The sequence below is a fragment of the Mycena indigotica genome (assembly GCF_014461135.1).
Source record: "Mycena indigotica strain 171206Taipei chromosome Unknown Mind.scaff0006, whole genome shotgun sequence".
NCBI classification, from domain to species: Eukaryota; Fungi; Basidiomycota; class Agaricomycetes; order Agaricales; family Mycenaceae; genus Mycena; species Mycena indigotica.
In genome coordinates, this window is record NW_023503005.1 from 4,633,487 (window position 1) to 4,644,600 (window position 11,114).

Genomic DNA, 11,114 nt, shown 5'->3' on the forward strand with positions numbered 1-11,114 from the left:
ATTCTGCTTTCTCTCGCCGTCGCTAGGCCTCGTTGTTCTGTGTCCGAGAAAGGAAACCGGCTCTTGTCTTCGTTTCTGTGGGCGCCAGGTAATTGTTCTCTCAACAACGGTCGGTTCCGTTTAAAAGCGAGCTGGTGTGCATGCGAGTTCCCAGAAAATTTACTTGTCCCCTCTTATCCTATCCGAGCTCACAACCAACCAAACGATGTCCGACGAAATCAAGATGGTGCCCCTGCAGCGCATGCCGTACAACACTGCGCTCCACGAATTCCAGCGGGTGAGAGCACGCTTGTAAACCATTCGAGAGGTTGCTCACGACTTGTGGTCAATAGACCGCCGCCGATGTTGCGAAGAACCGCATCCATAGGCCAACCGTGGACACCGCTGGCATATATTATGATCCTGAGAGCAAGCGGCTCCGGGTGTACAAGTCTTCGAAAGAGACGCCAGCCCCAGCACCTCCACCCCAGCAGGAAATGCCCGTTCTCCCAGCGACAAATGCACAATCACTGGCGAGCTGGATGGGCAACAACTTCAACTTGAACACCGTGGCCGTCTTTGCCGCGAGTGGCGGGATTGGTAGAATCGGCGAAACATTCGAGCTGGATGACCGGATTCTCGGACTTTTCCCCTTGCAAAATGGTATGGGCCCTATTAAGCTACGAGCCACTCATTCCAACAACTTGAATGTTAGATCAACTGCACACGGTTACAGTGGTGTGTGCACGAGCCGCATATTGTCTCTCAACTCTCACCGGCCGCGTTATTTAGGGAATTGATGCAGCAGACCCTCTTGTTGGAGCGGATCTTCTCAAACTTCTCTTTGACACAGGTGAGCTTCCGCTATATCTGAACCATAGAGAAGATTAATTGACTCGTTCAGCTTCAAATTTTGTGTCAGCTATTTTGATTGCAATTATATCCGAATTCAAATTTACACTTTCTAGCTGGGCATTTACCCATAACACAGTTCAGCTGGAAACTCAAACTGCTTTCCAACGTCCTCATGGCTCCTGCTTTTATGCTTCAAATGCTACTTCCTTGTTTATAACTCTTCCAATATACAAGTACTTCAATCAACTTGGAATTGGTACATATCCTCTTGTTCTTCACACCCCCAGACATGCTTAGACCATATAGTACCTCAACTGCATCAAGGCCCAATGTTTGTTGTTGGAAATCCTAAATCAACATCAGAGAATAGATATCAGGTTCATCGTGTTGATGATATGATATTTGGGACAGCAACTCAAGCATCTGCTTCTTTCCTCAAATGGAACTTTGATGGAATATTTGGAATGGGATTGATGTAAGTGTTCTATAATTTTAATACTGGTTATACTAATATACTTCGAGGCCACCTACTAATTTCTCTTATCTCTGTAATCAGGTATACTTTCAAACTCCAACTTAGATAATAGCTTATTCTGATTCTTACTAGATTTTTGTTCAACAGCTGTCAACTCAAAGAAAGATTCCAGTAAGGATATTTTATTTATTTATTTAACTATTTAAAATGAAATATCTTTAGGCTGCAAGATTCACAGTTGCCCTAGGATCCAATGGGTATGTATACCAGTTTATAACTTATCTTCTATCAATTTATGGTATTGGCAGGTCTAATAGCTATCTTATTCTTGGACCCAACAATTATTTGCCAGATGAATCAAGTCAAGGTGATGCTATAAAACATAATGGCTGGAGCAATTGGATGCCTACAGTGGCTGGATTTGTCTCCTGGGCAATTCCGTTCAATGGAATCACCATAGCAAATCAAGAAGTCCCCTGTAGGGACTACAGGAATAGGCCCTATAGCTACCCCCTTGTCATTGACACAGGTTGGCTTACAACAGAATATATGCTCTAAGATCTGATATTTGAATCCAGGTTCTAACTGCTCATTTCTACCTATGGAAATTATTGATGCATTGTCAACAACTTTAAATGCCATATTTAATACAGAGGCCAAGAAATTTTACTGCAGAAGAAGCCACCCAGCCCTTCAATCTGAAGTTATCCAGTGTCACTTTGGGAATAACATCCTTCCTCTTCCACTTTATCACTTTGTGGACCTTCATCGAGCTGGCCCAAGTAATGACACTGTCTGGTGCAACTTTTTAGGTGGCTATTTCAAAGCTCCTATAGGTGATGGACCATGCTACATTTTGGGAAATGTGAGCAATGAATAGCTACTTTTATATCAGAGTAACTTGCTGACCTTTTTTTAGGGTGTTTTGCAAATGCTACTAGTTGAATTTGAGTATATTTCTCATCCATCCCAATCTGGAAGGGTGCGATTTGCTCAACGCCAGTAATAATTATATCTTGTTGTATCATATACCCAGATTTATGGATTTCTTATCATATACATATTAATATCTAAGACTAGAATCTCTAATTAAATAATGTGCTTGCTAACTTAGACTATCCTATGGTAGAAATGTAGTGACTACATAATACTAATATAACTATAGGTCTGTGTGTCGAATTGGATAATGTAAGTGGTGATCTTATCACCGGACTTCATCCTCACATTCCGAATTTTGTCCTCCGCGTCGCCAACCGGGTCCTGAGGACCAAAGTTGTCCTAGAGTTCCTTGATGAACAAAGGAAAGTTTCCGTCCCAAGGCGGAATCGCAATAGCCTGGCCCTGATTCATGGCATACAGGTTAGGCGTAAAGTACGCCAAAGCGTTTCCACGCAGATATGAGGTGATGTAGATGATCTTCTCATCATCAGTCGAGAAGTCCTGTTCACGCTCGGCGAAGTGCATATAGCACTGGGTGAGGAAAGGGATGAGTTTTGCGGGCTCAGTATCATCGAACGTGTCCAGTGCCTGGAGTAGACTCCGATTGGAAACGGGGCGCAGCATTGTTGCGCTGAGGAAAGTTGGTGAGGAAATGTTGGAAATTTTGGAGTGCGCCAATCATAGCGTGTTGAAGATCACGGCCCGGAGAGCCAGCTCGAGGGACTCTGGCACCACCACCTCTATCAGGTGGTCCACCACCTCCACCTCCACCTCCACCGCCTCCTCCGCCACCACCACCCCCTGGAGGGCCCCAGAATGGATTTCCAGATCCACCAGGGCCACCACCAGGACCACTAGGTCCGGTCCGCCGCCACCAGGAGGTCCACCTCTGGGTGAGCCAGGAGGGGAGCCAGAAGGCGAAGTCAAGAATGGACTCGGCTTGCCGCTAATAGTCGGAGTAGAGTTGCGGCGTTGTTGACCTTGACCGGAATCGTTTCCGTTTCCGGAGTGACCTTGAGCAGGACTCATGGGCCTGCTGAAAGCGTGCCGATATATCGGAACGGGCTTGCTTTCTTCTTCAATGTCGTGAAGGCGTGTAGGTGTGAGGGGTCGGTAACAAAATGTAGGAGAGACGGGAGGGGAACTGACATTAGAGAAACGACCCGTGTTAGGATGTGGAGTCGTTGGCAAAGGAATAGAACTTGGATCAGGATCCTGCGGAGTCGTAACAAAACCAGGCCGGAAAGGGTTGGTCGTGCTAGTGGGAGTCCGAGGAACAGAAACAGGAACCGAAATGACAGGAGGCGCCAGTGTTGTAGGTGAAATTCGCCATAGGCGAAGTGAGAGGAACCATTTGATCGTAGAAGCGGGATGTACACCGTGGAACAGTATTGGCGGGGTTAATGTTGTCAGAAGAGAGGTGTACATTTGACCTGGTCAAAAGGAAGTGAGTTTGTAAATACTGTTAAGTGCCGTGTCGACCAAAGAGACGGAGTCGAAGACGGAGTCAGAAACGGAATCGAAGTCAGAGAGCACTTGGGGGCGGAACACCACAGAGGGATGTATGGGTGACCGGGGCTTCCAGTTGACCAAGACAAGACAAGAAGAGAAGAGCGGAGTCGAGACGACGCTGGGAGATAGAGGCCAGCAATGTTAATTTACAAACTGAAGTACGTGATAATACATCAAGGTATTTATAGTGTGAGAAGTGACGGAAACGGAATAAGGTATAACAAAGTAAGGAACAAGATTAGAACAAGGTCAAGTAAAGTAGAAGAGGAGTTGCATACGAGGAACAAGGCATAGATGATTGCATAGATCATAAGTCGGGGTAATTGGAAACACTCAGTAAATCTTCATTGCGTAAAAACCAAAGACTGGAATCGATAACGGAATCGGATGCCGGATTCGGCACGGATATAACACTATCATTACTCCGGTCACTAGTATATAGTAGTGCACCTGGGCAGGGGGCTCCTTGGCTTATTCTCTAAGGATTCCCCCTCTGCTCAGGTGAGTCTGTAGCGTCCCTTCCTTCTGTTGTAGTAGTTCACTAAGGATTCCCCCTCTGCTCAGGTGTAAGGGCAACCCTGGAGACTCCGATGAAAGCCTAGCAGGGGAGGATCCAAAGCGTGAATAAAAGCTACGGGAAATACACGGAGGGACCAACCTAGCAGGGGAGGATCCAAAGAGAAGAAACTCTAAGGGTCCGCCTGCTAGGGCGCCAACTATATACTGGTCGTCCGTAACTGCCGACGTAGAGCGCAGAAGGCCTGAGCGGCGTCGCAGGCTCTGTCCCAAGGTGATCGTTGGGAGGGTCTTGACGGATCGGTGATTGTGCAGGCGAAGGAGGCTGTGGACGATGGTCGGGGTGGGTCGGAGCGTCCGAAGGGGCGCTGGTTGGATGCGCCTCGGATGCGTTCGGACAGTCCGAAGGAGGCCGAAGCAGGGGTTCCCCTGACATCACCCCCCCCCTTTGAATGCGGCGTCCCGACGCATAGTTCGGAAGGGCAGCGAGTCGAAGGTCGCTGAGGCGATGTGCCGTGGTTTACCTGGGTATCTCTGATAGAAGTCCGCAATTTTGTCCAGTGCGAAGACACGGTCGAACCGAACCCACGAGTCGTGCGAGGCGTCGTAGCCTTTCCACCTGACGAAGTAGTTAAGACGCTTATACCTTATCCTGGCATCCAAGATTTCTTCGACTTCCCATTCGGGGATTCCGTCCTCTAGTTCGGGGGGCGGTTCGTCGTAACCAGGTCGCCCATCGAAGGGGTCGTCTTTAGCAGGTTCGAGCTTAACAACAGGGAAGACCGGGTGGAGCTTGGAGTAGCGCCGGGGGGAGGTCTAGCTTGTAGGCGCCCTTGCTAACCACTGCAAGTACCTTGAATGGTCCAAGGTGCTTATGCGAGAACTTCTCGGAGGGCCGAGTCGTTCTAATGTCAGAGGCGTCCAGCCAAACCTTGTCGCCAACTTGGATCTTCGGAGCGTCCGAACGTCTCCGATCGTAGTACTGTTTATACTCGTCCTTGGCTTTAACGAGCGCGGCCTTTGCCTCGGAGACGCCGTTCGCTATCCGATCGCGAAACTCATTCACCGACTCCAACTCTGAGCAGGTACCCGGTTCGAAACCCATTCGGGGGAGCCGACCAGTGTCCGTCATGAAAGGTACCTGTTGAGTGGAGGAGTGAACGTGGTTGTTATAGGCGAACTCAGCGGCAGGGATAAGCTCATCCCAGTCGTCTTGTTGGTAGTTGGTGAAGATCCGGTGATGAGTGCGGAGTGGGGACAGCAAATGAGCTCTCTAACTAACCAAACCAACAAAAACAACCAAAACTCCACTTTTCGTAGAGAGAAAGATGTATAATGTCGAGTAGGAAAAGTCACAAAACCCAAAAATCGTCAACTCCTTGTGCGAGTACAGGCCCCTGTGAACAGAGCCTTGGCACAGATGTGTAAGGTTGTAGGGTAGATACGAGTTTCTTGCGAAAAACGTTGATTTGTCGTGCCCCAAAGCGTACTATCGACGAAACTCAGCAATAGAGAAGCGCCAATACGATGCCCGGAGAGTTTATACTCGTTGGATCAGGACTAACTGCCTTAAACCCTCTGAGTTGTCTCGAGTCAGGAACTAACTGCCTTAAACTCTTGACCAGCAACCGAAACCCAATAAACAGCAACCGGAACTCTTGTATTCAGCAACCGAAACCCTCAACCAATAATCCTTCCGACGCGATGATACTATTTCGAAAGAGCTAGCAAGATAGATTGACGAGCTAGATCCCCAGATGCACCTAGTAGAGCGGGGCAATCCGTGAACCTGCCAAATACAAAACAGAGATATAAATACCAAACAGAAATTGATAGAATCAGGGAAAATCTCGAGTAAGAAAAGTAGTCCATGTGCATAATTGTATAGGTATCGTTTCGCCATACAGCCCAGAGTCGAAAATCCAGGTCCAGATGACTGGTATCCGTGTATTGGAGTCAATGACCTGTGTAAATCTTCCGTGTTCGCGACCATCTAGTTTTGCTTGTGACGAATCCCTCGATCTTGAGTAGGATAAGTGGATAGCTCTGCTTCCCAGCTTTCGATTGACACCCATAACTCGTATCTTGTGCATATGGCCTCAGCGGTGGTTGTCCCAACTCTCCTGGCGCATTTCCAATGTTCAGATGATCTGTTCCTCGACAGTGTTTTAGAGTCGCCGTTGATCACAGGTCCAGGCCCCAGTCAATTGAGTAGGTTTTCGCCGTTTAACCGTCCCTTGGCACTCTCGATCCTCCAGCATGATCCGAAACCACGTTCCAATGATGTCAGTCGTCGATACCAACAGAGATAGGGGGTGTCCCTTATCTAGGAGAAGTCGATCTCGAGTCTCCACCGAGCGCCAAACCGAATATGCCTTTTAGAATACACTCCCTTTGGGTATTTTGCGTAGAATTGGATAGATTCTAGCGTAGAACGGGCTCTGCGAACTTTTCCTAGTCAAGATTTTGGAATCACTGAGAGCGATTTGATAGATTTTGACTGGAGTTTGACTGGTTCTTGTGCAGGTAATTCCCTAGTTGACCATTCGGGACTCATGTCAACTCTGAGACGTGCGCTGAGCAACAAAATCGACAAAAATAGTCGTTTCCTGGTCTGTTCCAGACTGCGGCTTATCACCGGATGTACTGCTCAAGCTCCTGGTTAACGCGTTCGGTCTGTCCGTCGGTCTGCAGGTGGTAAGCCGTGGACATGGCAGGCTTGATGCCGATTAAGCGCCAGAGTTCGCGCGTGAAGTCAGCGACGAACTGTGAACCGCGATCCGAGATGTACTTCTCGGGGGTTCCGTGGTGCCTCCAGACGTTCCGATAGTACAACTGGGCGGCTCCGACCGCGTCTACCGTCGTATGGCACTCAGTGAAGTGAGCGCGTTTGCCAAGAGCGTCAACGACTACCATGACCGCGTTGTACCCGTGAGCCTCGGGGAGCTCGACGATGAAGTCCACCGTGACAGTGTGCCAGCGTTCGGGGGGGACTTCGGTCGGGTGCAGCTCTCCGTGCGGGAGCCTTCGGAGGGCCTTCGTGCGGCAGCACAAGTCGCAGGTCGCAACATAGCGTCCGATGTGGCAGGACATCTGTGGCCACCAGTAGTTGCGCGAAACCAGCTCTAGGGTCTTGAACCGCCCGGCATGTCCGGCGACTCGCGTATCGTAGCAGAGCTCGATGATGCGCCTCCTTAGGTCCTTGTCTTTGGGGACTACAACCTTACCGCGTGTCAACGTCGGGCTCGGGGCCGTATCGGGGCGTCGGGGGGACCGACTTCGAAGGGGTCGGGGAGCACGAGAGATGGGTATTCGCCCGGAGAATAGACGATATTAGCCTAGCGACTACATCTTGTAAGTACGGTTTTTATATGCTACGATATTAGGGATGGATCGGATGGGCGCCAGGTCCCAGGGCGGATCGGATGGGCGCTGCGTAGGGCCGCAGGGGTGAAGGGAAGGGGTTGAAAGAATGGGGGATTGTCGAAGGGGGCGGTGGTATGCGGGCCTGTTAAGTGCCGTGCAAGAACCGAAAGGAAGTAACGGAAAGTCCGAAGCAGAACCGAGTGGCTATCACAACACTATATCGGAGTGAGCGACTACACGTCTTGCAGGCCGAAAGCAAGTCTGAACAAATACGTGAACTCCTGCGGATACGTTCGGAGAAGCCGAAGGCGATAAGGCTTAGAACGCGGGGAGGAGTCGGACGAGAGCGGAGAGCGAGGCAAGAAACGTTAATAACAAAACTGAAGTACAGGAGCGTAGAGTATGAGTATTTATACTAAGTGGTAAGCATAAGGCATATGACCTCGCAGGGAGATCCGATGTGGTCCGCAGGATCTCCCTGCGGGTTAAGTACAAAGGCATAGTAAGTAAGGGGAACGAGAAGACATCCACGAGGCAAAGGAAACAAGGCGAACGCCTAACGGATATAAGTAAACAAACCAAAGTCCAAATGGGTAAAGATCCGAGTTGATGGGCGGAGAGTCCGAACAGGTCCAATAGAGTCTGCGTGCAGATTAACTGTTTGAAGGGAAACGCTCAGATACCTTCATCGCGTAAAAACCCTGTTGCGCTCCAAGGATAACCCTCGGAGCGTCCTAAGATGCACGGGATATAACAGTACTCCCCCGTTAAGACTCTCGCCCCGAGAGTCATAGAACCATCTAGAACAAAACGTGACCAGCCGGTGATTGCCGAAAATTTCACCATATAAGGCGGCGGAGAAACCGACCATTGCCATCAATTTTCCCCATGTCGTCCGCAGCACCAAAACCGCCAGCCGCCCAACAAGAACAACAAGGGGCCGAGCAAAAAGGCCGCCCCAAAGAAGAAGTCCCGCAAGGGCAAGGAGCCGGCGAGGGAGGAGACGCCCAGTGATTCGGACGGGCCGAACGAGGCCGAGCTGCCTCCAATCGGTGCGTAGCGGATCATCCGAAGTGGGCCGTACTAACCCAAGTCGACAGAATGCAAACGCTGCAGTCGTCGCCCAACCGCGGACCGAGAGGCGGAACCCTGCGTCCCTGGGCCAGGACCCTCGTGCACCCGCTGCCGTCGCCAAAAGCAGAAGTGCGACTTGCGCGATGCACAGGAGGCTCGTCGGAGACTCCTCGAGCAGAGGTTCGCCTCGGGCGGGGGCTCTCGCTCGGAGCTCGTGCGCTTGCGCCGTAGGGTGGAGGAGTTGGAAACTGGGTTGGGGGCATTTGGTGATGGGATGAAGGGGATGACAACTGAGTTGAACGCGACGCAGGCGGCGCTTGACAGTGCGCAAGAGATGATAGTGCGTAAACGGACCTTATCGGAGGATCCGAATACTAACCCACTTCTAGAGAGACACCAACGAAGACGTCGACAACTTGTTGTCGTACGCACATGGCAACCAAAACGCCATATTGGCTTTGGCACGCGAGCACCCCGATACTAACGCCGCCAACGCTGCCTTCGAGTTCGTCGACTTCGATGTACGGTATCGAACCGAAGTAGCGGGAAGGGAGCGGGAGCTTTCGGAGGAGCCGGAGCATCAGTCGCAGGAGGCGTACGAGGCGCGGCGAGCCCGAGCGCGGTCTCGGCTATACCGAAACCAAGCCCAGATGCGCGAGCGGCTCAACATTACCGATCGCGAGTACGACGAAAAATGGCGGGAAAAGCTGAATGCCGCCAGAGACAAGATGAACGAGAGGCGCCGCAAAGAACGTCAGGCGGCTGATGCGAGGGATGCAAAGCTTTCGGAGAAGCCCGGCGGCGTCCGAACCCGAGGCCGAACAGCCTCCCAAGAAGAAATCGAAGAAGTCGAAGAAGAAGTCGGAGAAGGGCGGAGAGGCCGACAAGGGTGAGGGTTCGTCGAAGGGGCCAGGAAAAGGCCAGTAAATAGAATAGCCCAAATGTAAATAAAACCCAGAAGCAAGCAAGTGCCGAATTGACCAGAGTGAGTAAGAGTAAGAAGTCGGATAGAGACGGAAAATCCGAAGGGCGTTAGTAGTCAGGCCCAGGTTTCTGAGGGTACTTCTTGTGGAAACTCTCGATAAGGTCAGGAGCATCCGCGATGTCGTCAGCGCCAACCCAGGAGTATTGCTCGTCAGTATTTTCAAAACCAAGCCATTCGACATAGTAGCGGAGTTTAACTCAGCATCTCCGATCGATCTTAGAATCGACAATCTCTTTAACTTCCCATTGTTCTTCACCGTCTACCTCGACCGCGGCCGGGGGCTCCGGTTCGCGATCAGGGAAGAGGTTAGGAATGCAAGTTTCGAGCTGAGATACGTGAAAAACTGGGTGAATAGCTCGCATATTTTTTGGAAGACGTAGCGTATATGAAGCAGAACTGGGTTTCGCAATGATTTCGTAGGGACCAAGGAATTGTTCAGAGAACTTCGGAGTTGGTCGGGTCGTCCGAATATACTTCGCCAGGACATAGACTGAGTCGCCAACTGCCAAGTCAGGTTGGGGAATCCGCTTTCGGTCAGCAGTCTCCTTATACCTTTTCTGAGCAGAAGTAATTTGTTCGCGTAAGAACTCATGAAGCGATTGAAGTTCGACAGTGTAGTCTCTAGCGGGAATGTTCGGAACGTCCAAGTCAGCATTGACCGTAAGAGTTGGATTATAACCCTTGTTAGCGAAGAAAGGTGAGATGCCAGTAGACGCGTTAGGAGCGTTGTTATAAGCAAACTCAGCTAAGGGTAAGAGTTGGTCCCAATCGTCTTGCTAGTACGAAGTGTACATGCGAATGTACTGCTCGAGGGTTTGGTTAGCACGTTCGGTTTGTCCGTCAGCCTCCGGGTGGTAGCCAGACGTATAGTGCATCTCCATGTTCAAGAGCATAGCAAGAGATCGAAAGAATGCTGAGACGAATTCTCTACCTCGGTCCGAAGTGACGTGTTCGGGGATACCGTGTTTCGAAAAGACATGGATAAGGAAAAGCCGTGCCAGCTCCGGGGAGTCGATGTGTTTATCGCAGGGAATGAAGATCGCTTGCTTAGATGCGCCACCTCAGGCTACCCCTACCTGGTACCTGTTAGGCTTTATCGGACCCGCGGAACCCTGGGCCTAAGAGGTACCAAATCCATGGTATCACCCATGGGCATGGTACTATCCACAAATTGTGGATGGTACCATGGGTGTCACACAACTCATGACCATGGTACTATCTATGCAGCCTTGGGTGCATCCATGGCTGTGTGGATGGTACCATGGTGCTTTGCCTGATTTGGGTGGCGGGGTGAATGGCTTGTAGCTCGCTCAAAAATGGGTCAAAAAATAAGCGCTTTGGTGCAGCCGGTAGGTCTCCTCCTGGGCTCTTTGATCCAATCACCTAGTGACGGGAAAGTCGCTGGTTCAACTG